This window comes from Gorilla gorilla, chromosome 2 (genome assembly GCF_029281585.2).
Source record: "Gorilla gorilla gorilla isolate KB3781 chromosome 2, NHGRI_mGorGor1-v2.1_pri, whole genome shotgun sequence".
NCBI lineage: Eukaryota > Metazoa > Chordata > Mammalia > Primates > Hominidae > Gorilla > Gorilla gorilla.
Genome location: NC_086017.1, coordinates 76,352,989 through 76,379,851, shown reverse-complemented (window position 1 = coordinate 76,379,851; position 26,863 = coordinate 76,352,989).

Sequence of the window (26,863 nt, the reverse complement as noted above, 5' to 3'; positions counted from 1 at the left end):
TAAGTGTTGGCAAAGGCGTGGAGAAAAGAGAACTCTGTACACTGTTGGTGAGAATGTAAATTGATACAGCCATTATGGAAAACAATATGAAGTTCCTCAAAATATTAAAAACAGAACTACCATATGATCCAGCAATTTCACTATTGGGTATATAATCAAAGGAAATGAAATCAATATATCAAAGAGACACCTGCACCTTTGTGTTTAGTGCAGCATTATTTATAGTAGCCAAGATACAGAAAAAATCTAAGCATCCATTGAAAGATGAATGGATAATAAAAATGTGGTATATATACACAATGGAATATTACTCAGCCTTAAAAAAGGAAACCCTGCCATTTGCAACACTGTAGATGAACTTGGAGGACATTATGTTAAGTGAAATAAGACACAGAAAGACAAATACTGTATGATTGCACTTTTATGTGGAATCTTTAGAAAGTCAGGCTCATAGGCTGGGCACAGTGGATCATGTCTGTAATCCCAGCACTTTGGGAGGCCAAGCAGGAAGGATTGCTTGAGGCCAAGAGTTCAAGATCAGCCTGGGTAACATAGCAAGACTCCATCTCTACATTTTTTTTTTTTTAATTAGCTGGCCATGGTGGTGCATGCCTGTAGTCCTAGCTACTCAGGGGACTGAGGCAGGAGGATCACTTGGGCCCAGATCATCAAGGTTGCAGTGGGCTATGAAAATGCCGCTGCACTCCAGCCTGGGTGAAAGAATGAGACACTGTCTCTTTAAAAAAAAAAAAAAAAAAAAAAAAAGGTCAAACTCGTAAGTGGAGAATAGAACTGTGATTGTCAGGGGCTGAAAAGGGATGAAAATGGGGAGATGTTGGCCAAAGAGTTCAAACTTTCAGTTATAAGATGAATAAGTTCTGAGGGTCTAATGTATAGGTTGCTTACTATAGTTAATAATACTGTTTAATAATACTGTATTATTTACTTGAAATTTTCTGGGAGAGCACATCTTAAGTATCCTCATCACACACAAACACACAAAAGATGGTAACTTGCATGGTGATGAGTGTGTTCATTCACTTAATTGGACTAATCATCCCACAATGTATATGTATATCAAATCATCACATTGTATACTTGAATATATGCCATTTGTGTCATTTATGCCTTAATAAAGCTGAAAAAACAAATATATTGGATGATGATAAGATGATAAATGAAAAGTAAAGCTAGGTAAGAGGTGAGAGAACAATGGCTGGGGACAGTATTATATACACATAATGCCACATGATACATGGGGTGCTATTCAGAGAAGACCTCAGTGATGAGGTGGCATTTCCGTGATTTGAGAAAAATATGTCAGCTGGCTTTATAAGCTGCAAAATATTAAGGATATTTATTGTTACTGCCATGAATGATATTAACATGCCTGTGCGCACTCTGAAAGACATAAATATAAATTTCAGATTTCTCCTTCCTCCACAAATGTATCTGTTGTGGACTCAATTGTATTTCCCCAAAATTCACAGGCTGAAGCCTTAACCCTCAGTGGGTCTCTGCAAGAGGTGGAGAGGATTCAACCCTGTTCTGCTGACTCCAAAACTCTTACCTATTATTTTACTGCTGTTGACATTTACTTATATTTCCTTTCCATATTTTTCTAAGCATATATATGACATGTAATATAACATTAAACTTGTAACATATATTTATGTCCTGCCATTTAAAAATAACATTGCATCATAAATAATTTCAAAGGCTCTTTTGTAGTTTTATAATATATATGAGACATACATTTCTTATTGAAATTGATTATAGTTCATTTTTTATCGTTGTTACTTTTATTTGGAATGAAATCTACTTTATCCACTGTATTTTCTAGCTAGTTATTGCTGGTATGCAAAATGCTACCAATTTTTATTTACATCATATTCCAGGAATTTACTAACCTATCTTATAGGTTAGTAAGAACTTCTTCTCATTCTTTCCAATACTATTTCTCATATTTTTATTTCATATATTATTGGCATTGGCCAGAGCATCCAGAACAATCATAAATCTAATTTTAATGGGAATATGTTTTGCTATTTAACATTATTTGCTGCTGATATGGGATAAATGTTCTTCGCACACTGAGGAAATAGACTATTCTCCATATTTTTTCTAAGAAATTATTATTAGATATGAACTTGATAATATTAGGTGGCTTTTCTACATTTATTAAACATTAATTTTTATATTAAACCTTCTGAAGTATCACATGTATAAAACTTCTTTGAAATACTAATATAATCTGTACTTGGTTATCAAAAATGATTATTATAACATAATGTTAAATTTTGTTTGATAATGTCTGAACTTATCTTACTCTGGAAAAGTTTATGTAGTCAAGATACGAATTATTTATTTTGTGATGGTCTGAGACCTCATTGGCTTGGCCTTGAATCTACTTTAGAGATAATTTTTTAACAAATAGTTCAATTTTCATCCATGATTATTTGGTAGTTTTATGTTCTCACACAATATCATCCATGTCTTTCAAATCCTCAAACGTATTAATAGACAGAGGACATCTGTTTTTCCTTGCTGTTTTTCATTTGAAATTTCTTTTATTCTGTTTTCCCTCCTTTTCTGGGTAAAAATTTTACCCAGACAAATCTCACGATTTGTCTATTTTACTATTTTTCTTTTAAAACTTATCTAATTATTTATCAATTAAATTGCTCTTCTTTTCAAATCCACTAACTTTTGCTCAATATTTATTATTTTTCCTTCTATTTTCAATGCCTATGTTTTATCACTTTGATAAGTTCTGTGTTGAACATTCACTTCATTTATTTTTGTACTTCCTTAAGCCAATGATTTTGCTCAGAGTTTGGTTTTGCTGGTTTTCTGAAAATATTCTTTTTACATTGATTTCTAAATCATCAGAAATCATACTTTTTATTTCTCTTTTGACTCAGTATTTTTGGGGAAAATTTGTTTGTTTGTTTGTTTTGAGATGAGGTCTCACTCTGTCACCCAGGTTGGAGTGCAGTGATGTGATCTCGGCTCATTGCAACCTCCACTTCCCTGGCTCAAGCAATCCTCCCACCTCAGCCTCTCAAGTAGCTAGGACCACAGGCGGACCCAAGCCTGGCTAATTTTTTGTATTTTTGGTAGAGACAGGGTTTCACCATGTTCCCCAGGTTGGTCTCAAACTCCTAAGCTCAAGCGATCCACTGACTTGCCCTCCCAAAGTACTGGGATTACTGTTATGAGCCCCATCACACTTGGACCTATTTTTTTTTTATTTCTAAAATTTCTTCCTTCCTTCCTTCCCTCCTTCCTTCCTCCCTTTCTTTCTTTCTTTCCTTCTTTCTTTCTTTCTGTCTCTCTCTCTCTCTCTCTCTCTTTCTTTCTTTCTTTTGAGCCAGGGTCTCACTCTGTCATGAAGGCTAGAATGCAGTGGTGTGGTCACAGCTCACTGCAGCTTTGACCTCTTGCACTCAAACAATCCTCCCGCCTCAGCCCCCCAAGTAGCTGGGATTATAGGCACACACCACAAAATGTGGCTAGTTTTTTTTTTTGCTTGTTTGTTTAATTTAGAGCTAGGGTTTCACTATGTTGCTCAGGCTGGTCTCACTCCTGAGCTCAAGCAGTTCTCCCAACTTGGCCTCCTAAACTGCTGGGACTACAGGCATGAGCCACTGCGCCTGGCCTAAAATTTCTTTCTTACACATTTGTTATTCACTTCTAATTTTATTGTACTATCTTCAGGACATTTGATCTGTATTTTCATTTGGGGAAGTTATTTTCTCACTGTGCTAACATATAGTCAATTTTTATAAAAATTAATGGGTGCCCAAGAAGAGGATATAGTTTCTGGATACAAATATACTATTAAATCTTAATTTATTGTTCAGATTTTCTCCTCTATGTGTATTTTTTAACTACCAGATTTGTAAAAGTATATGAAAAATGTTTCAGAAGCTCCCACAATTACCTTTTATCCATTCTTCCTTTTTTTCTGGCTCTTTGATAAACAATGCATGTACATTACTGACTATTCTAACTTTGGTGTGAATTTTAACTTATATCAGTATAAAATTTCCTCTTTTGTCTCATTAATGCTTTTTTTGCCTCAGATTCTACACTGTCAGAAAATAATTTTCCCACGTCTGTGTTCTTTTCATTTGCATTTGCCGGAAAAATCTTACTCATTCTTTTAAGTCTAATCTTTTCTTTTTAATTTCCTTGGGGGGTGGGGGTGCATTTTGTAACCAACATGCTATATTTTGTTTCTTTTCTTTTAACTAGTGTCAGTTACTAGCAAAGAAAGTGTGTTTTAATTTCTTTTGAGGGAGCAGGCTTCACTGTTTCATGAGAACTGCAAGTTGCTTTCCTAATACTGCACCATTTGACTTAGTGAAAATTCTTCTGATGCTCTACATCTGATTGTCTGTCAGGGCTGGTTTCTATATTTTTCTTAGTTGTCATTAAGTATTTGAGTGGAAGTTGGCAGATACTGTGTCAGGGCCTGCAAGCAGTTGCCATTTTAAATTAGGCCAAGTTTTCGTGCTTCATAACTTAACAAAAGAAACAAGTTGCTGCTGGAAGTAAACTCTATTATGTGTTCATCTTTGTGTCACTCACCAGATTCAATTTCTGCCCAAGTGAGCCTGATATAGAACTAATACTAATACAGTTCTGTTTCACAGGTATTTATTGGCCTGCCAAGCACTGGGCTAGCTTTCATTTATTGATTCACTTTTCACAAAAATGTATTGAGCACCTACTTGTGCTAGGCACTGTTCTCACCCTGGAGATGAAGTGGTGAACAAAACAGTGTTTGTATTCCTGACGAGAATACAGTACATTGTAGTACCAAAAAAAAGCAATGTAAAATAAATATATAATTCTGTATATGTGCCATATGGAAAAATAAAGCCCAGTTAGAGAACAGAGAATGATGAGAAGAGGTGGCTGTTTTAGATGGCCAGGGGAGTGACGCTGGAGCCGAGACCTGAAAAGTAACAGAGCTGCCACGGGAGATTTGGGGCAAAAAGCTCCAGGCAGAGGGAGCAGTACTATGACCAAGGTCCTAAGACAAAAACAGGCTGCGGTCCAAAGTGAACCGTGATAATGTTCCTCTGTGTTACTCAATCAGAATTCAAAGCCCTGCACAGAAGTAGCTGAGCTCGGGTTCATGTGCTCCCACCCTGGCGTCCAGGCAGAATGAAGAGGAACAACCTGTCATCTCCCTCTGACTTTTGTAATAAGAGAGGGAGCGCATGCAATCGGTGACTCCTCCCAAATTAGAACAAGAGTTAGCTGCTAAATAAATACAGTTTGTTCCTTTGGCTGCTCAACATACCTTTCCATAGGTATATATTGTTTTAAAGTTTCCAGTTAACATTTTGCCACCAAATCTCATCTCGATCTCATCCACTTCCCAGAAGAAGGCAACACAAAATTTATTTGGTTCCTGTATCCAACCTAAAGTCTGGGATTTCCGCATGAGGACCATTCTTCTAATTCTTTTTGGATCCCATCTCAACATTATAAGCCCTGTGGACTCAACTGTAAACTTAACCACAATAACACACCCTATATAAAAATAGTGTGGGGAAGAAGGAGAAGGGAAATCAACAAACACAAAGACACATAAATATGCATGCATTCTATTTAAAATATATATGTAAGTAAATATAAAATATTAAAATATTTTAAATGGTTTCTATTCTAAAATGTTTTAAATTATCTCTTAAATTTAAAAGGCAAAATGTAAATTAAAACTGACACCTATCAAAATTTTAAATCAAATTATTTAAATAAAGCTGAATTTTAAATTTAATTATCCGCCACTCTGGGTATAAACTGCTGCTTGCGATAAATTTGATTAAAAGAAGTTATAACAAAAACAAAAACAAAAAGGTCTAACTTTAGCTACTTCATCTTTTAAAGGATTTAAAATATTTTTGATGTAAAAAAAATTTTAGGTCACAAAAAACAACATGTGAAACATACCACAAAAAAGGCATTCCAATATGCAAGAAACTAGATCGAGGAAACAAAATCCTTTATATGACTGGAATTTTCCAAAGTAACTGAGCTATTTCACATTTCCACAGGCAATGCATGGGTGTTCCAGTTTCTCCACATCCTCGTCAGCACTTGTTATTGTGTCTTTTTTATTACAGCCACTCTAGTGAGCATGAAGTAGCATCTTATGGTGACTTTAATTTACATTTTCCTAATGTCTAATGATATTACCACCTTTTCAATTGCTTATTGGTCATCGGTATATTTTCTTTGGTGAAATATCTATTCAGATCTTTTGGTCATTTATTTATTTATTTTTGAGACATAGTCTTGCTCTGTCGCCCAGGCTGGAGTGCAGTGGTGCGATCTCGGCTCACTGCAAGCTCTGCCCCCCGGGTTTGTGCCATCCTCCTGCCTCAGCCTCCCAAGTAGCTGGGACTACAGGCGCCTGCCATCAGGCCCAGCTAATTTTTTGTATTTTTTAGTAGAGACGGGGTTTCACCGTGTTAGCCAGGATGGTCTCGATCTCCTGACCTTGTGATCCTCCCGCCTTGGCCTCCCAAAGTGCTCGGGTTACAGGCATGAGCCACCGTGCCTGGCCTGGTGATTATTTAATTGGGTTAATATTGAGTTGTAAGGACACAACCCCTTTATCAGATAGATAATTTGCAAATATTTTCTTTCACTGTGTGGCTCATTTTTTCACTTTACAATGTCATTTGAAGTGTATTAATTTTTAATTTTGATAAAGTCCAATTCATCCTTTTTTTTCTTTTATGTTCTTTTTTCTGTGCTTTTGGTGTCCTGTCTAAGCTTTTTAATTTATGTTCAAGGAAGACAACATAATTTTGCCTTAAAAATATATAATAGATACAGTTTTCTTACCTTTCCACCAATTTTTGATAAGCCTCATATTATGGTGACAACACTGTCTTCCTAATCTAGTGTCTGCTTTGCAAGGGAAAAATAAATCATTGGGGAAAGCGTTTTGCTATCAGTGCAGACTAAGTCTGCAGGTCATTGAGTTTCTCCATTGAGTTTTTGCCTGTGTATCATGCATTGTCTGTCCACACCTACCATCTGACTTCATGGGTAACTTTGCACCACTGGCTTAGTCCTGTAGCACACAAAAATGCTCCATTTTGAAAGCAAAGAGCACACTTCATAAGTTCAGCCTCACTGAACCTAAAATAAGACAAAGGGAGATGAGAGACAGTAATATTTAGAGTGCACTTGTGGAGTCAAATAGTTTTTGAGTTCCTGCTCTGCCACTTACTACTGACAATGAGAACTTAGTGAAGTTATTTACTGTCTCTAGACCACAGGTAGTCCTTTCATAGGCGGGTAACAGTTATAGTTAAGCTAGGGTAGCCCTGCACATACTATGCCTTCCATAAATATCAGTCATTGTTGTTACTGTAATTATTATTGCTGTCATTAATATTTAACTGAGACAGGCAAGAAAGAACCCCCAATTGTCAACTTTCAGAAAGTTCTTTTCAACCTAGAATTTTTTTTTTTTTTTTTGAGGTGGAGTCTCGCTCTTATTGCCCAGGCTGGAGGGCAGTGGCATGATCTCGGCTCACTGCAATCTCCGCCTCCCAGGTTCAAGCGATTCTCCTGCCTCAGCCTCCCCAATAGCTGGGATTACAGGCGTCCTCCACCACGCCCGGCTAATTTTTTTGTATTTTTAGTAGAGACAGGGTTTCACTGTGTTAGCCAGGATGGCCTCAATCTCCTGATCTCATGATCCGCCCACCTCGGCCTCCCAAAGTGCTGGGATTACAGGCGTGAGCCACCGCGCCCGGCCTTCAATTTAGATTTTAAAGATACATAGCTCACGTCTGTAATCCTAGCATTTTGGGGCCGAGCATTTGGGGGCCGAGGTGGGAGGATTGCTGAAGCCCAGGAATTCAAGATGAGCCTGGGCAACATAGGGAGACCCCCATCTCTAAAAAAAAAATTTTTTAAATTAGCCAGGAGCGGCAGCGCATCTCTTTGGTCCCAGCTACTTGGGAGGATGAAGCAGGAGGATCCCTTGGGCCCAGGAGATCAAAGTTGCAGTGAGCTGTGATTGCACCACTGCACTCCAGCCTTCGTGACAGAGTGAGAACCTGTCTCAAAAAAAGAAAAAAGGAAGAACAAAAGATACGCAGGAAATCAGAGATATTTCTTGCTACTCAAAATGTGGTCTGAGGATCAGCAGCACCAACATCACTTGGAAGTTTGTTAGAAATGCAGAATTTCAGACTCCACCTTACTGAACTAGAACCTGCATTTTAACAAGATGCCCAGGTGATTTTTGTGTGTACATTCCAGCTGGCGAAACCCTAGAATCTCTCTAGTGTGGTAGGTGGAGAGGTTGTGAATGCTCTGGACTACTGCTTTACCTCCTTAAACTCCACCCACCATTCCTACCATTCGAGTACTAAACAACCATCCCTTCATTCCCCTAACCTTCTTCAAGGAGCTTGTGCTTTGGCTTGTGGCTTCCTTTATGGGAGCAAAGGCAGCTAGGGAGAGTCCTGTCTTATCTGAGAGGCACTATTACGGTTCATCAGCATTTAATCAGGAGGCTCTGTCATGAGCGGGTTTGCTGTACTCTTTCAAGAAAAAGCAAACAATTAGCACAGAAAAGATATGGATAGATACATAGAAGTAGAAGGATTTGGTTTTCCCTTCCCCAGGAGCCAATTACAAGCTGACAAAACCAGCTATCAAAGCTTGCAGTTAATCTTTTAGAGTCAACATCTGCTGAAACTGCTTCAATGCAGTGTGGCCCTTCTGATGGGCATTTGTGGATTGGAGCTCTTCCCAAAGTCATAGGCTTTTCCTGAGAAAAAGTCATCTTTTCCAGTATGAATTAATAGAATGTATAAGACTTGGACCTTGCTTGACTGCTAACTCTTCTGTCCCCAAATCTTTGAAAAGCAGTGCCTCCAAATGGAAAACACAAGTTCCCTCTCTCATTTTTTGATTTAGAAGCCCCAGGAAAAAGCGTGGGAAAAGTCACACGGGAAAATCACACATTTGAGATTCTGTTTGACTGAAATAGAAACTGAGATTTGCTAGGAACTTCTTGGATCAAAGAAGTGGTGGGGTAGGGTGGTGGTGGTGGGGTTGGAGTTAAATGGCAACTTTCCCAAGCAACAACGGAAGGGTCTACGAGGAAGTGTTTCTTTTTCTTAACGCCCACCTCTCATAAACCAGCAAGGAAAACATAGCAAGGAGGCTGGTGGAGTGGCTCATGCGTGTAATCCCAGCCCTCTGGGCAGCTGAGGTGGGAGGATACCTTGAGCCCAGGAGTTCAAGACTAGCCTGGGCCAGATGGTGAGACCTCATTTCTACAAAAATAATTTTTTTTTCTTTTTTCTTTTTTTTTTTTTTTGAGAAGGAGTCTCGCTCTATCGCCTAGGCTAGAGTGCAGTGGTGACTACAGGTGCCCACAACCACACCCAACTAATTTTTTGTATTTTTAGTAGAGATGGGGTTTCACTGTGTTAGCCAGGATGGTCTCTATCTTCTGACCTTGTGATCCGCCCGCCTCGGCCTCCCAAAGTGCTGGGATTACAGGTGTGAGCCACTGCACCCAGCCAAAAATAAAAATTTTAAAAAATCAGTCGGGGCCAGCCACAGTGGCTCACGCCTGTAATCTTAGCACTTTGGGAGGCTGAGGCTGGTGGATCACTTGAGGTCAGGAGTTCAAGACCAGCCCGGGCAATGTGGTGAAACCCCGTCTCTACAAAAAATACAAAAATTAGCCGGGTGTGGTGATGCATCCCTGTAGTCCCAGCTACTAGTGGGGCTGAGGTGGGAAGATCGCTTGAACCTGGGAGGTTGAGGCTGAAGTGAGCCAAGATTGCACCACTGCACTCCAGCCTCGGTGGCAAAGTGAGACCCTGTCTCAAAAAAAAAAAAAAAAAAAAAAAATTAGCCGGGCATGGTGGTGCGCACCTGCAGTCCCAGCTACTTGAGTACTGAGTTACTGAGTCCTGGAGTTCAAGGCCGCAGTGAGCTATGATCATACTACTGCACTGCAGCCTAGGTGATAGAGAAAGACTCTGTCTCTATAAAAACAAAAACAAAATCCTGAAAACACAGCAAGGAGAAGTATTATAACCATAGGCATTGCATGCAAAGGCTTTGGGGGACAAGATGACATTTAAGTTGAATTTTGCAGGGCAAATGAGTTAGAGGAGAGGAAAAGTGGTCAAGAGGACCATTTTTTCTTAAAATATAACTCACGTACCATAAACATCACCCTTTTAAAGTGTACAGCTCAGTGTTTTTAGTATATTTACAAAATTGTGCAACCATCATCACTATCTCATTCCACAACCAGCATTCATCACCCCAAAAAGAATCCCATAGCATTAGGAGTCACTCCCCATTCTCTCCTCCTCCTAGCCCCTGGCAACTAATCTACTTTCTGTAACAAGATAATTTTTAAAACAGAGAAAAAGCAAGCCTGCCAGGTGATGAGGTAAAAGGTCTTCACAATTAATAAAAGTAGCTCAAAGGTATTCTTTCCCCATTTTAAAATCCAGCTATGGTGAGGCCATCAGATCAGGAGACTGGCTGCCATTGAAAAGACAGTTTGTTATTCACAGTTCTCAAGAGGAGGGGCAGGGTATGTCATGCAGGGCCAGGTCGAGAAGCACCAGGGACAATCAGGAGGGAGAAGGAGGGAAGCAAATGCTTGGGCCAGAGCCTTTATTATGGTTTTTACAGGAAGAAATGGGCAAGGCAGGGTAGTCAGATTTAGAACTGAATAGTTTGAATAATTTCAGTGAGCTCAAAACTATAGGGGGTGGTCTCTAATTGTCCTGTACCTGGCCCAGTGTGATTTAGGGCAGGAGGCTAGTGTCCCAAACTGCAGGAGCCTAATGAAAGAAGGTGGGTGGGAGGTATGGACACAGGATTGGTTGGTTTGCATATGAAAGGCATGCTCTAAAGCAGTTGTTTGCTATCTCTAGGAATTAGCTAATCTTGAGAGAAGCAGTCTCTTCCTGGAATAGAAAGGCCTCCAGATATCGAAGCACCATAAAATGTGCAAAATAAAAAACATGATTAATACACACCAGACAATGTCATCAGATGGGATATATATATCAGGAGATCAGACCAGTGTCTAATGCAAAATGTTTTCATCTGTTTTTGCTTCTTCTTTCTAAACTTAAATATGTTGAGTTTCATTTTAAGCAATAAGATCCATGAAATCATGGGGCTGATATACTTAGTACATTTTCCTATTTTTTTGTTGAGACAGAGTCTCACCTTGGCCTCCCAAAGTGCTGGGATTACAGGTGTTGAGGCACCATGCCCAGCTACCTCGTATATTCTTTAAGTGCATGTTAAAGTAAGTACATAGCAAAATTACCTGAATAATGTCACACAGCACTCATGTTTTGCATGTCCCAGGATGAGATGCATTGATCTAGTTCAACTTCTTCATTTTATGGAGGACAAATTTAAAGCCAGAAAGGGCAAGTAACTTGCTCAGGGTCACATAACTATTTCTGGCAAAAGACAAATTAGAATCCATTACCCTTGACTCCCCATTCCAATGCATATTCTCATCTGTGTAATTCAAATTTCACTGGTGTTAACAAAAAGCAAGGCAACCACTTTGAGTCACTCTTACCAGGGACCTGCTGTGCTATTCTAATAATTTCATGGTCCAGTCATCTGTTCAGAACTAACAGCGTCATTTGCACAAAAACAAAAGCACCTCTTCTGGTTTGTTTATCTGTGTTCGTCATTCTCTCCTGCAAGTCACTATGGAGTGGGAAGGAAGGTCTTCTAACTGGATTTCAGATTTCCAGTAACGGATGCATCCCTTGCTCTGAGAACTGGGCCAGGAGAACAGAAGTATAATCCTGGTCTCAACAAACGTCTAGTTCAATTCATACATTAAAAAGATCAGCATCTAGGCCGGGCGCGGTGGCTCACGCCTGTAATCCCAGCACTTTGGGAGGCCAAGGCGACTGGATCACTACAGGCCAGGAGTTCGGGACCAGCCTGAACAACATGGGGAAACCCCGTCTCTACTAAAAATACTAAAAAACAAGTAGCCGGGTGTGGTGGTGCCGCACTTGTAATCCCAGCTACCTGGGAGGCCGAGGCACAAGAATCGCTTGAACCCAGGAGGCGGAGGCTGCAGTGAGCCGAGATCACACCACTGCACTCTAGCCTGGGGAACAGAGCAAGACTGTCTCGAAAAAAAAAAAAAAGATTAGCATCTAAAGAAGGAAATGCCATGAAAGCCACACTATGGAAGATTTCAAAAGGTACATTAGAGCGTAGATAAAGGACTTGAAATTTTATGCATAAACGCCCATATATTTTACAAAGCAGGCAAGGAACTTCATTAATATAATGCGTGACAAGAAAGCAATCCAGCCCACTTGGCAGGCTTTTCCTTGAGGTATCTGTGGTCTTAATAACGGTGAGAGCTGACACTGAGTCCTCACTTCCTACCAGGCATCTGTCTAAGCCCTCAGTACATGAAGAAGGCACTATGATTCTCTTCACTTTACAGAAAAGGCTACTGAGGTCAAGAGAGGTGAAGTAACTTGCCTAATGTCATACAGTTAGTGATAGAACTGGGATTCATACACTGGGATGTCTGACCCCCAGGGCCCAGGTCTTAGCCACACCATGTAAAGGACTCCTTTCCCAACACCGTGTCATCCCTTTTTCAAGAAATTCATGTGCTTTGTGTCTGGGCACCTAACTCAAATTGAACTGCCTTGAAAATATTGAAATATTAAGATTTAGAACTATTCCTGGCACAGATGCTCAACATGAAACAGCTCCAGGGCCACTAAATAGACTGTAGCTCAGGCAGGCCTGCTGTCGATATTGATTGGTTTCCTTGCTACCCTGTTTTAGTTCTTTCTTATTCAATAGGAAGTTCATTAGGAATTACTAGAAGGCCCTTGGCCCTAGCTCCCTCCACAAATTCAGGATGAAGTTTTGTGTGTCATTTCCTAATGAAATAATTACAAGTCTAATACTATTGCTGTATTAAGGGTTTGCTCAGTTTGGTTAGGGGTGGAGACTCAGGGGGAGGAACTGATTTTTTTTTTTTTAAGGTTTTAGAAAATGTTTTTTCCCCCTTCACCTTCTTCCACACTTTCAGCTCCAAGTGGTTCCCCCTCAACTAATTTAGGCCACTCTTCAATTCCTAAAACTATTCCATTTCAGCGCTAGGAAGAGTATTACCAATGTCTAGCTCAGTGCTCACATCTACTGTTTGTATTGTGGTATTAATAGTAAAACTTCATTGCTTATGATATACAATGTTTTGTTGTTGTTGAGTTTTTTTGTTTGTTTTGTTTTGTGTTTTTGAGACAGGGTCTCACTCTGTCACCAGGGTGGAGTGCAGTGGTACAATCATGGTTCACTGCTGCCTCAGTCTCCTGGGCTCAAGCCATCCTCCCATCTTAGCTTTCTAAGTAGCTGGGACCACGGGCGTGTGCCACCACACACTTGGCTAATTTTTTTTTTTTTTTTTTTGGAGATGAGGTCTCCTTATGTTACCCAGGCTGGTCTCAAACTCCTGAGCTCAAATGATCCTCCCACTTCAGCCTCTCAAAGTGCTAGGATAACAGGTGTGAGCTACCATGCCCAGCCGATGATAGATTTCTTGTTGTGCATTACATTAATGTAATTCTGTGCCACTTTTGTAAAATATTATGATATATATACATAAATATCCAAACTCTGCAACTAAGCTCAATAAATTAGAGTAAATATAAGGTTAACCCTGTCAAAACATCGCTTATCACTTATATTCTGACGTGATTTTTTTTTTTTTTTTGAAACAGGGTCTCACTCTGTTGCCCAGGCTGGAGTGCAGTGGCATGTTCACAGCTCACTGCAACCTTGACCTCCTGGGCTCAAGTGATCCTCCCACCTCAGTCTTCCGAGTAGCTGGGGCTGTGGTGCATGCCACTGCAGCCAGCTCAAATGAGAATACTTTTTCCCTTTTTTTCTTTCTTTTTTTGAGACAGGGTCTTACTCTTTTGCTCAGGCTGGAGTGTAGTGGCACATTCATGGTTCACTGCATCCTTGATCTCCTGGGCTCAAGTGATCCTCCTACCTCAGCCTCCTGAGTAGCTGGGACTATAAGCACATGTCATCATGCCCAGCTATTTTGTTTGTTTGTTTTTGGTAGAGACAAGGTCTTCCCATGTTGCCCAAGCTGGCTCGGACTCCGGGGCTCAAGCGATCCACCCACCCAAGCTTCCCAAAGTGCTGAGACTACAGGTGTGAGCCACTGCACCCGGCCTGATTTTTTGATGGGGAGAGGAAATAATGTTATTTCTAGAGTGCTGGAAATTTCCCCAAACCTAGATTATGCCCGTCAGTGAGTGGAAGATGGGAACATTTTCTATCAAGCATGTCATGGTGAGAAAAAGTAAAGTTTGGAGCTGTTTTTGCTCAACCTCCTCATTGAACAGATGATGAAACTGAAGCTCAATGAGCTTAGGTAAGTTAATCAAGGTCACCTGGCTGAATCAAGAACACACAGGGACAAAAAGCCAATGTTCCTATGTAGCCTGAAAATAGAACCATAGCCCAAAAGGAGCTGCAGCTCAAGAGAGGCTGGTCAGCTCCTGGTTTCTAGTGCAGTGGTGTCCAATAAATGTCATTAGCTAATTGAGGTCTGTACTTGTTTCCTGTTGCTGTAACAAATTACCACGGATGTAGTGGCTAAACAACACATATTTATTATCCTACAGTTCTGGAGTTCAGATGTTGGACATGGGTCTCACTGGGCTACAATAAGGTACTGGTGGGGCTATGTTCTTTCTGGAGGTTCTGGGAGAGGATCCTTTGCTCATTTGGGTTGTTAGCAAACTTCAGTTCTTCACAGTTGTAAAACTGAGGTCCTAGTTTTGTTTTAATTTTTTTTTTTTTTTCTGGCTGTAAACTGAGAGTCCTTGCCAGCTTCTAGGGATGACTGCATTCCTTGGCTTTTAGCCCCATTTTCTATCTTCAAAGCCAGGAATGGCAGGTCAAGTCCTTGTCATTCTGCATCTCTCCCACTTTTCTTCCAGAGTCCTACCTTCCTCTGACCACAGCTTCCAAGGTTTCTCCCTTTTAAGGACACGTGATTAAATTGGGCCCCTCTGGGTAATTCAGGATAAACTTCTAATCTCAACAGCCTTAACCTTGATCACATCTGCAAAGTCCCTTTTGCCATGACATGCCCATGGGTTCCAGGGACTAGGACGTGGGCATCTCTGGGGGCCACTATTCTGCATATCAACCAGTCCCTCCAGGACTCTGCCTCTACCCCAGAGAGGAAACAGTTTGGGCCCCCAGCTCTCCAACTAACTACTCAGCTGTCATAACTGGACTCCTTCCTTCCTTAATTCCCCCTTTCAGTGGAAGTGTATTAACTTCCTCCAAAACACAAGATTAACAATATCACTTCTCTGTTCAAAATATGGGGTGGCTATTCCTCATCCACATAATTGAATGTAACTCCTCACCCTGGCCTTCAAGGCTTTTGGGCCTTTTTGGTGATACTTTCAGCCTTCCTTTCACTCATATCATCACGATTCACTCTTGCAAATTATTTTCTTTTGTCAAAATGAACCACTTGTAACCAAGTGACCAGCTCAAACCAATTAACGTTGCTTAAGCTGTTACAGATGGCACAGAGCCAAAATTGAAAGTCATGTCACTCAGGCACATGCAATGAAAACTAATTGTTAACACCACCAGCCTGGCAGATCAGCTGCATTGGCATCACCTGGGACTACTTAGAAATGCTTTAAAAGCTTGACCCCCCCCACCCCCCACCCCATATAGAGGAGACACATTTGAGCATTGCCTGCTGTCTCCTTGCTCGTCAATTCTCAATAAAGCTTTTACTTATCTCAAAAGTCAGTGCCATAAGTCTTGGCTTCTGTGTGCATCACCCAGTGAGCCCAGTGCTCAGTAACACTCCAAATGCATCAGACACTTTCTCACTTCTGTATTTTTGTCAACATTATTTTCTCTGCCTGGAGCATCCTTATCCTTTCCTGTCTGCATTTCCAAATCCTAAAGTTTTCCACGCTCAACTCAAATGTCACCACTGCTTTGAAACTTTCCCTGTTTTCTCCCACCACCTTAAAGGCTAGAAATACATTTTTCTTCTAATTTCTCAGGGCCCTCATCTGTCCATTTTTGTTGACACTAAGCACATTTGGTTATCTGTTAGAACAAATTACACCAACACGTAGTAGCCTAAAACTATAACTAATCATTTTTATATTTCATAATTCTGAGTCAAAACTTAGGTCAGGACAAAACAGGGCTGGTTTATCATTGCTCCATGATTTCTGGAGCCTCAGCTGAGTGGACCTGGGCATCCCTCTTGCCCATTCTCTTTCCAGAGCTTCTCCACATGCCTAGCATGTACTTCCACATAGCATGGTATCCTCAGGGTAGTGGGCATTTGTACATGGTAGCTCCAGGCTCCAATAGACCAAAATGGAAGCTGCTAATCCCTTTAAAGGCAGCCTGGAGCTGACATAGCATCATTTCTGCCTTACTTTACTTCCCAAAGCTGTCACATGCCAGCTTTCAAGGGAAGGAGAAGTGGACCCTCACCATTCTACAGGAAGGGTATCAAATAATTTGAGGACATCTCATAAAGAATAGAAATCATTGCCTAGGTACTTAGATGTATATCTGATCTTTTCTCCAAGGCTGTGAGTTCTGGTGTATGATTTATTTTGTAGCTCCCATGTTGCCTAATGCAGTGCTTTGCCTGTAACAGGTGTGCAGTAATTTTTGTTGTAATAATGGACAAATGTGTTTAATAGATTCTTCTAGCCAAAGGCAATCACACCTAATTTTAAATTCTGCAGAGTAAAAAAAAAAAAATTTGGGGGCTAGAGGTCACTGGAGAGATTTTGAAAATAGATGACTATGTTCTTTGGAGGGCAGACTATAGGCATGATTCTATAGTCTTTATAATGTGAATTATGGGTAATCAATTTGGAGTTGTATTGAACCAATCTCTATAATTAGATTCCAATGAAGCACCTGCTTTCTGTCAAACTTGAGTTCATGAGTGGGCATATTACACAGAAACCCTTTTCACATCGATTTTCAATGCTGCCTAATAGTCTGTTTTGCTGAGTCAATCAAAATTTAAATCTGTAATAACAAAATAAAATTCTTGCCATTAAGTTAGTTTTTATCAGCTCTCTGCTCTGAGGTTACATAATATCAGCTTTTTGAAATTACAACCCTTGTTTAAATATATAGTGTTCCTTCTGAAATGCCGTTTGCCGCAGCTCTTCCAATTTTAACCATCATTACATCAGGAAAAAAATGCTACCTTTCTTTCTTGTAATAAGAACATTGAAAAGGTTTTGCAGAAATGAAAAATACATTTAACAATAGTAATACAATAATTATAATAAGGCTATCAGTTTTATATAAAGAAAATGATTAAAAGGTAATGTGAAGAGTAAAAAAGCATGAACTTGAAAAAAAGGACTCCTAAATTGAAATCCTAGCTCTTCTACTTCTTAGAAAATTGCCTAATTACTCCGAGCTAGTTTTTCCTCATCTGCAAAACAGAGCTACTAATATCTAACTCACAGGGTTGTTGAAATGATTAAAAGGACAATGTACATTTCTAGCACGTTGAGAGTATTCAGTAAGAGTTAGCTATTATCATTTTTATTGATTAATGGTTACTTAGTAAGGATACTGTCTCTAAAGAAGGGGAGGAGGAGGAAGGAGAAAGGGAGGATAAAGGGGAAGAATGCATAAAATTGTGAAAGGCAGGTAAAGAAGAGCCAGGAGGGATAAGGGACGTATGTGGAAATGCACTGGGGGCATTGGTGGGGATAAGTGACGTCTTCTCAAAGGATGTTGGCCCCGAAGCGTTTGATGGAGAAAGGGAATATATAAACAGGCAGTGGTGAGACCATACATGACAACAGAATCCTGAGCCATAATCTTTGTAGCAACTGCCTTGGCAAGCCAAACCAAACCTCTGCAGCAGCCACTTCAGGAAACCAAAGCACAATCTATGCAGTCAGGACTCGGTCAATGACTGCCAAGGTCTCTATTTTTTGCCCCCACTTCCAACTCAAGACCAAGCAGAACCAGGCGCGGTGGCTCACGCCCGTAATCCCAGCACTTTGGGAGGCCGAGGCGGGCGGATCACCTGAGGCTGGGAGTTTGAGACCCAGCCTGACCAACATGGAGAAACCCCATCTCTACTAAAAATACAAAATTAGCCGGGGGTGGAGGTGCATGCCTGTAATCCCAGCTACTCGGGAGGCTGAGGCAGGAGAATCACTTGAACCTGGGTGGCGGAGGCTGTGGTGAGCCGAGATCATGCCATTGCACTCCAGCCTGGGCAACAAGAGCAAAAACTCCATCTCAAAAAAAAAAAAAAAAAAAAAAAAAAAAAAAAAAAAAGACCAACCAGAAAAAGCCAAATATGCTCTGAAACCAATCACATAAAACGCCCCACTTCTTGTGGGCATGACCCCAGCTGCCCCGTGCCTACAACTTCCAATCAGAGCACAACTGAAGTCTTCCCTTATTCTCTCGATAAAGACACCCCTGGCAGTCTTTGAGTCTCTGCCAAATGCAAGCGATGGTGGCTGACTCCCTTGTGTATTCATTTCTCAGAGCTGCCATAAGAAGTTACAAGTTTGGTGGCTTAAACAACAGAACTTTATTCTCTCACAGTTCTAGAGGCTAGAAGTCTGAAGTCAAAGTGTCAGCAGGATTGTGGTCTCTCTGAAGACTCTAGGGGACAATCTGTCCCTTGTTTTTCTCTTAGCTTGTAGTGTTGCCGGCAATCAGCATTCCTTGGCTCGTAGATGCATTGCTCCAATACCCACCCCATCATCACATGATGTTCTCCGTCTGTCTCTGGATCCCATCCCGTCTTATAAGGACACCAGTCACCATGGATTATGGGCCCAGCCTACTCCAGTACAATCTCATGTTCACTAATTACATCTGCAAAAACACTGATTCCAAAGAAGATCACATTTGGAGATTCTGGGAAGGACATGAATTTTGAGGGGACACTGTCGAGCCCAGTACACCTTGCTGTAGCCAACTCCAAATGAACAGTTCTCTATTCCCACATGGCTTGTGAGGACAGTGGCAGAGAGTTGGCGAGTCAAGGGGGCAGAACAGTGGGGAAATCATAGGCCATGCAGCAGGGTAAGCTACTGCCATAATAAACACTCCCCACAATTCAGAGGCTTTGTGCACCAAGTCTACTCCTTACTCAGATCATAGTTCATGATGAGGGTGGGGTGGGGGAGGGGTGGGGTTTCCATGCAGTGGCTACTTAGGGATCCCTACTTCTCTTTCTTGACTCATTTCACCTCTACTCATAGTTCACCAGCCTGAACTCAGTGTGACCACACCTGTTCCAAGGGAGGCAGGGACATGTATCATAGCCAGGTGCCCAAGAAGAGGTCACATATCAGTGGTGGTCTGAAGCCAAACTGTGGAGAAGAGGAAGGCCCATCTCCTCTGTCCATGCTCCGCTGCCCTACAGCCAGATGTACCAGGACCCCCAAACTGCAAGCTTCACAAGGGACTCCTCTGAGGACCACTGTCTAAACTATGCCAACCTCCTGGACCATCCTTTCCATGGTCCCTCTTTACAATATGACAGTGAGCAGTTTATAAACGATGAAGGCATAATGTGTTAGTCATCTGAAGGGGCACTTGTAATTTACCAAGAGATCTAGATTTCCCCCCAAAGAAATGAATCTCTAATAGTAAAATCACAGCTCTCAGAAGCAAAGCATGTGAGGTAGTAGGGATAGGAGGGCCCTTCTAATCACAGAGAGTGATCTAATCACATCCTGTACCTAAGGGTCGATCAGACCAGAAGGGCTTCATCAGAAGGGCTTAGTGGCCAGGTGTATGGATTTTAAATAGGCTCCAAACTGTTTCCCAGCTTATCTACTTACCAGCTGTATGAAACGGCACATGCTTCTTTTAACATCTCTGATGCTTGGTTGCCTCATCCATGAGACAGAGCAATAATAGAACCCACTTCACTGGTTGCCTCTAAGAATTAAATTAGGTAAGACACAAATTATGCACGCAATGAGTGGTAACGATTGGTAGCCAGAAAGAGCAGCTTACTTGGTATTTTGTCAGTGATAATGGAAAAACTTAAATTTTAAAATCCCACCTTCTCAGTATCTTAGTATCTAAATACGTTGTCCAACACACACATCCTCCTGATCAATTGGGAGCCCCAGCATGGGGATACCCTCCTGTCTTCATCTTTGTACTCCCCTCCACTGTGCCCCCTGCCTGCCCGCCTGTCACTTTGTATGGCGCGAGTGTGTATCAAAGCTCAATTAAAGCTCCAGGTGCTGGGGAACAAGAACGTGATCCTTGAGTCATTTTAACAACTTATAATTAATGTAATAAGAGAAGCATTGTTAATGCATTAAGGAAAACAGGGCTGTCTGCCAGAGAAACAAGCAGATCTTCACTTTGGAATCCTACACTTAGACATTGCTGCTTTCACCTTAATTCTCAAGGCACCCTTTGGGACTTCGCTTGCTGAAATAGAATTGCAGAGGACACAGCATTCATCATCAGGCCTCAGGTGACCGGCCTCTTAGGCAGCACCATTGCTGTCATTTTTTTTTTAAACAAAACTCCCTTCAGCCTGAGAGTTCATGTAGTAAAGTCCGCATGGGACGAACACCACCTGGGACCCAGTGGACATCTGGGGAGTCAGTCATATGTCAGAGCTGCACTCCCTGAAATGCTGGGATCCACTCCCATTCCACATTCCATCTGCAATTGGGATGAAGTCCCTGATATGGTTTGGCTGTGTCCCCACCCAAATCTCATCTTGAATTCGAGTTGCCATAATCCCCACGTGTCGTGGAGGGATCAGGTAGAGATAATTGAATCATGGGGGCGGGTTTTTCCCATGCTGTTCTCGTGATAGTGAATAAGTCTCATGAGATCTGATGGTTTTATAAAGGGCAGATTTCAGTGATAATGGAAAACTGCACACGCTGTCTTGCCTGCCGCTGTGTAAGACGTGCCTTTGGTCCTCCTTCACCTCCTGCCATGACTGTGAGGCCTCCCCAGCCATGTGGAACTGTAAGTCCATTAAACCTCTTTCCTTTATAAATTACCTAGTCTCAGGTATCTCTTCATAGCAATATGAAGATAGGCCAATAGAGTCCCCTCTTAAAAGTCCTCGGTGGGAATGAAACGGAGAGCTGCTCTTTTCAGTATGGTTTAAGGAAAACTTCTAGCAGATAGATGAACATCATAGGGTTTGCCCCATCCGTGCTGCTTGGCTGACCCTGGGGGCCTTGGAAGAAGCTTCTCCGGTCGTTGTGGGGCCCCGATGGCTCCTGCTCACAAAAGTTTTAACAGCCTAAGTTTGTTCTCTCATGTACATGCTAGTGCCAGTGTATAAGGAGACTGTTTTCTTTGTACTCTGACTAGGCAAAATTTAACAACTGTTTTAATGTCTTATTTATTTACATAAGAAAAAAATCATGGCCGGGTGCAATGGCTCACGCCTGTAATCCCAACACAATGGGAGACAGAGGAGGGAGGAATGCTTGAGGCCAGGAGTTCGAGACCAGCCTGGGAAACATAGTGAAGCCCTGTCTCTACAAAAAAACAAAATACTAAAAGTAGCTGGGCATGGTGGTATGCACCTGTAGTCCCAGCTATTCAAGAGGCTGTGGTGGGAGAAACGCTTGAGCATGGGAGGTCGAGGCTGTAGTGAGCCATAACCACACCACTGTACTCCAGTCTGGGTGATGGAGCAAGACCCTGTCTCAAAATGATTGTTTAAGCTTTTCATAAGGAAATGTAGAAACCTTTAGTTTTGTCCAAGATGAAAATTTCACTTTCTGAATAATGAGTATGCCTAAAAGCTGTTGAGTCACTTGCTTGAGCCCACTCCCACTATGTGGAATGTATTTTCCTTTCAATGAATCTGCTCTTTTCTTCCGTTGAAAAAAAAAAAAAAGGGTGCCTAACTCCAAGAATTATGTACATTATTCACCCGTCACCATCCTAATTCATATCCTATTCATGTCCTTTGTACACAGGAAACTATTCTATTCTAGAAAAGAGAAATCAGGCTTTGTTTTGTGTTTTTCCTACAACTTAAAATTCCTGTGGGCAGTAGTTGGGTAATATTTTATCTTTGTAGTCCCTTAGCTTAGCATTGTAAGGAAATGTGAGTTGTACTACAGGAGATGGGAGAGCTTTGCCTAGTCATTTACTCAATTACTCACCCTACGATGTGCCATTTACCGTTTAGACGTGGAGAAAGAGCAAAGAGCAGCACAGACGACCTCCTTGCTCTTGTGGAACTTATATTCTAGCACAGGAAGACCCACTCTATGCAAAGAAACTAAGTATGAATATGAAACTCTTAAGATAATAAGCGCTATTCATTTTTTAAGCTGATGAGAAAGAGATGACTAGGAGGAGGAAAGAGGCAACTTTAGCCAGGGAAGTCAGGAAAGGCCTCTCTGAGAAGCCAAGAGCCGAGCTGAGCAGAGCTGGAGGCACAAGAAAGCTGTCTGTGAGATCCAAGGCAGAGTTTGGCAAATGACGACCCCCAACCAGATCCCACCCACCATCAATTCAGATAGAGGGAACAACACATGCCAAGTCCCAGCACAAGGACCAGGAGGACAGCAGAGAGGCTGGAATTAAAGACGGAAGATGGAATTAAAGTCTGAGAGACAAGCAGAGAGCAGATCCTATGGGACACAGGATATTTTTTGTCATCTCATCATATGCTACCATATGTTATGGGTAAGATGCTTTTGTCTAGTCTCTACCTCAAAACAATTTCTAGTAACAGAAAGCAAGGCCTATGTTTTATCATTGTAATTGACAAACTGTACCCCATCTTCCTTGAACGACTTGGCCTGGGGGCTCACGAATCCATCACTTGACACCCTATTGCTTAGAGCAGAGGTTTACCAACTAGAACAGATGAGCCTCATCTCAGCTCTGCTACTTACAGCGGTGTGAACTTGGGCAAGTTACTTAACTTCTCTGTGCTGCAGTTTTCCTCACCTGCAAAGTGGCGCTGCTACTACCCAACTCAAGGATTTTGTGAAGATGCAATACATGTAAAGCACATAGTAAGTGCAGCTGCTATTGCTATTATTGAGCAGAACACTCACTGGACACATTAAATGTGGATGCCTGGTCCCACCTCTAGATATCTAGATTCAGTAAATCTGGAGTGGGACACAGAAATCTGCCAGGAGGTGTGGAAGTCACACATTGAGAAATACTGGTCCAGGAAGACAGGTGTGGGACCATCTGGTCTGGCAACCTGACCTAGCCTAAGGCACTGATAAACGGTAACTGTCTATCATTGAATGGGTAGATACTCTAAGGGTGTGGGGTGGGATTTTTTCCTATGCAAGCTCAAACCTGAGGTTGAGCAAGAACGGAGGTGGAGGTAAGGATAGAAATGGGTTGGGCCTCAAATCAATCCTACTCTGTGATGACAATATTAAGTACTCTCCATTGTAGGCAGAGCCCTGTGCAGATTAAGTTGGGATATGGACAAGAGGCAGGGAAATACTGGGTACAAGAGGGTGGTTCCCTGGCAAAGGCCCCACCCTCAAGCCTGAATATCCATAGCCCTAAATGAGAACAGGCATTTCTGTTTTTGTGCCCAAAAAGCTACCTTTTGGCCCCCCACACCCACTATCCTGCCCACATATAAATCCCAAACTCTACGCTCCAGAGCAGACCTGCAGACCAGCAGACCAACAGACCAGCGACAGCAGAACGATGAGAGAGAGAAAGAGAGGAATGACACAGCAGAGAGAGAAGAGGGACTTCTGGACGCTGAGGGGAGTGTGGCCGGGGACGGTAGGAGAGTAGTCCAGCTGCTGGGCGGCCAAACTCCAGGGGAAGACCGCCTTCCCACTCCATCCCCCTTCTGGCTCCCCATCCATCTCACTGAGAGCCACCTCCACCACTCAATAAAACCTTGCACTAATCCTTCTAGCCCACATATGATCCGATTCTTTTGGGACACTGGGCAAGAGCTCAGGATACAGAAGCCTGTCACACTGGCCCTCTGCCCTTGCGGTAAGGCAGAGGGTCCATCGAGCTGATTAACACACAAGCTGTCTACAGATGGCAAAGCTGAAAGAGCTTGGTAACACTGGAGTGCAGGCACCCACCCCTAGACAATACCACAGAGCTGAGAGACCAAAGCACTCACCCCAGCCTCTGTACCTGCCCATCCTCATGTTTCCGCTAGGGGTTTGAGCCGTGGGGGTGACTGAACAGCTGATCCACACCCTTGTTTCATGTCCTGTGAGGGGAATCAGGGAACTCTCCTGTTTCAGTTGTATATAGAAAAATAGTTCTGTTCTGTAATTCTCATTAATCTCTTGTGTTTATCTCCATTCTTATCCTGTGGATGTCAGTCCTTGGATTGCACTTCATGGGGAGGGTATTACAAAGGGAAACAAGGCTTCCTCTCTTTCCCTGTGCCCCATTAGGTAGAGCTACATGGGCCAGGGAGGTAAATGAGTGGGGTGGGACTGGTGTGAGATAATAGAGAGTGGTGAGGACTATGGTGAACCCAAGAGCACAGGCTGTACTTAAAGGGCTTGTGGCTCCTTCCCTCCAGCCAATTGTTGTCACACAGAAATTCAGACCAAGAATAGTCAGATATTCCTATTTTCCAAAAGAAGCCAGATATCCAGATTTTTGTGCAATATATTTCTCGTTAATAAATGTTGGCAAGTAATTCATTTTTTTAAAACCCCATGCAGGCCAAACAAAACACATCTGCTGGCTGGATCCAGCCTGTGGGTGGGCTTTCAATTTGCAAACTCCGGTCTAGACTGAATAATTCCAGCTTTGGGACCTATGCTGACATTGGCCACCCACACACCCACCCCTACTCTACCCCATGGCCTGGTGGTGGGACAGGACCTATCCAAGGGCAAGGAGCCTCAATCCTAGCTGCACATTAAAATCACCTGGGGAAAGAAAAATATATACTGATGCCTAGGGCCCATATCCAGATATTCTGATTTAATTGGTCCAGGTAGAGCTCCTCGGTTAATATGGATTCATAGTTCAGCTCCACTGTATTTGCAGGAGATGGTCTTGGGACCAGGGTGCCCAGAAGTCTGAGAAACAATGCCAGGCTAGAAATCTCTGTTAAGGTATTGGATTTTCTCTCCTTTCCCCTTGTCTATGGAGAGCACTTATATTAAGTTAAAAAGAGTTTGACATTATTAAAAGTTTTGTCTTTCAATTTCCATCACAGTCACTTCTAGGTCATCCCTAAATTCTCATATTCTAGAACAACTTTACAAGGTAGAGGTCTTGGTCCTGGTCCTGGTTTCAGTGGGGTCAAGAAGGGACAAGCTAAAGGTACCTTGTCCATCCTGCTCCCCTCCACTAACGTCCACATCGAGAAGCAGCATCCCATGGCAGGGCTGAGTTAGGAAGCTCCAGGTGACAGCCAGCAGGTCAAAGGGAAGATTCTGTAACATTGAGGAGCTGTGCCAGGCTGTCTCATGTAGCTTTAAGGCATACCACCTCGTTCCCAAACAGAGGAAAGTGACCCTTAATGTTGGGGCTGGGAGTTGATACTTGGGTGATAAATTATTTTTAATCTTTGATACTTAGCCAAGTGTTTCGTTCAAAGTGGTTTATAATTGTGTGTTGAAGGAATAGAGGAGGAGACAGTGAAAGAGAGAGTCAATGGCTGTCTTTATTGCTTTTCTGCCTTTTGAGGCAATTCCTACTCTTCTCATTCCCTCCCTATGACTAAATGGGGGATCTATATGGGAACTGGGTCCACTAAACATTGTTTTGTATTGGCTGCTGTGCTTCCCAGCAAGTTCACGAGTTGCCAGGGTGGTTTCGTACAAAGGCTTCAATCACATGTATTAATTGGCCCTTAACACACAGGAAGACACCAGTGAGGTTTTATAGTGTGTGGAGGTTTTTTGAACCAGGATCCAGATTCCTAGTTTTCCCTGCACCCACTATTTTCCCTTTGAAGTCAACAGGAGCCCTGCTCAGGGTGTCTAGAGAGAAACAAGGATCTGGTCTAAGTGAATTGTTAGGAAAATGTATTAAAGTGCTAAAGGAAGATTAAGTTACCTAGAGAAAACACACTTTGGCCAGAAGGAACTGCAACGAGAACCATCTGAAGGAGGTCCTGGGGTCAGAGAAAAGAAGAAAACGTATTTTTAAAATTCAATTAATGCATGCAGTTGCCTCAGAGGAAATAAGGACCCATTGTCCTTTGCATGTTTAAAATATAAATTGCCAATTAACAATGCTATTGGCAAATTGCTCTGCAATTAAAAACATAGAAATGTTGTTTGAGGCAATTAGAATAATTGTCATATGTTAATTATGGGTTGATGGAGTTTGCATGCTGCCAGCAATTACCTTTTGAGCCTGAGCTTTTCTGAACAGAATCCAAATCCATAAAGACATTGATATAATAAGAACTGTCTTCTTTGTTGGCGTGCCTGCCATATTTTTAGTGTCTTGTTAGGTATATAATTACCTTTAATTAGGTTTCCAGAAGAAAATGTTTAATATATGTTTGACTAGGTCATCATTAAAGAACCTTGTAACCAGTTTGAAAGGAGAGGAGAATAGGAGGAATACAGACTTGGGAGTCACGTAAACCTTGGTTTAGATATTTACTAGCTGGGTATATTAGGCAAATTGCTCAGCCTTTCTGAACCTTAAAGCAAAATGAGGAAAATATACCTTACAGCAATGCTAGGAGTATTATATGAGATAATGTTTATATATTCCTAAGCCAGGTGCTCAATAAAAGCAATGACTGTTTTTC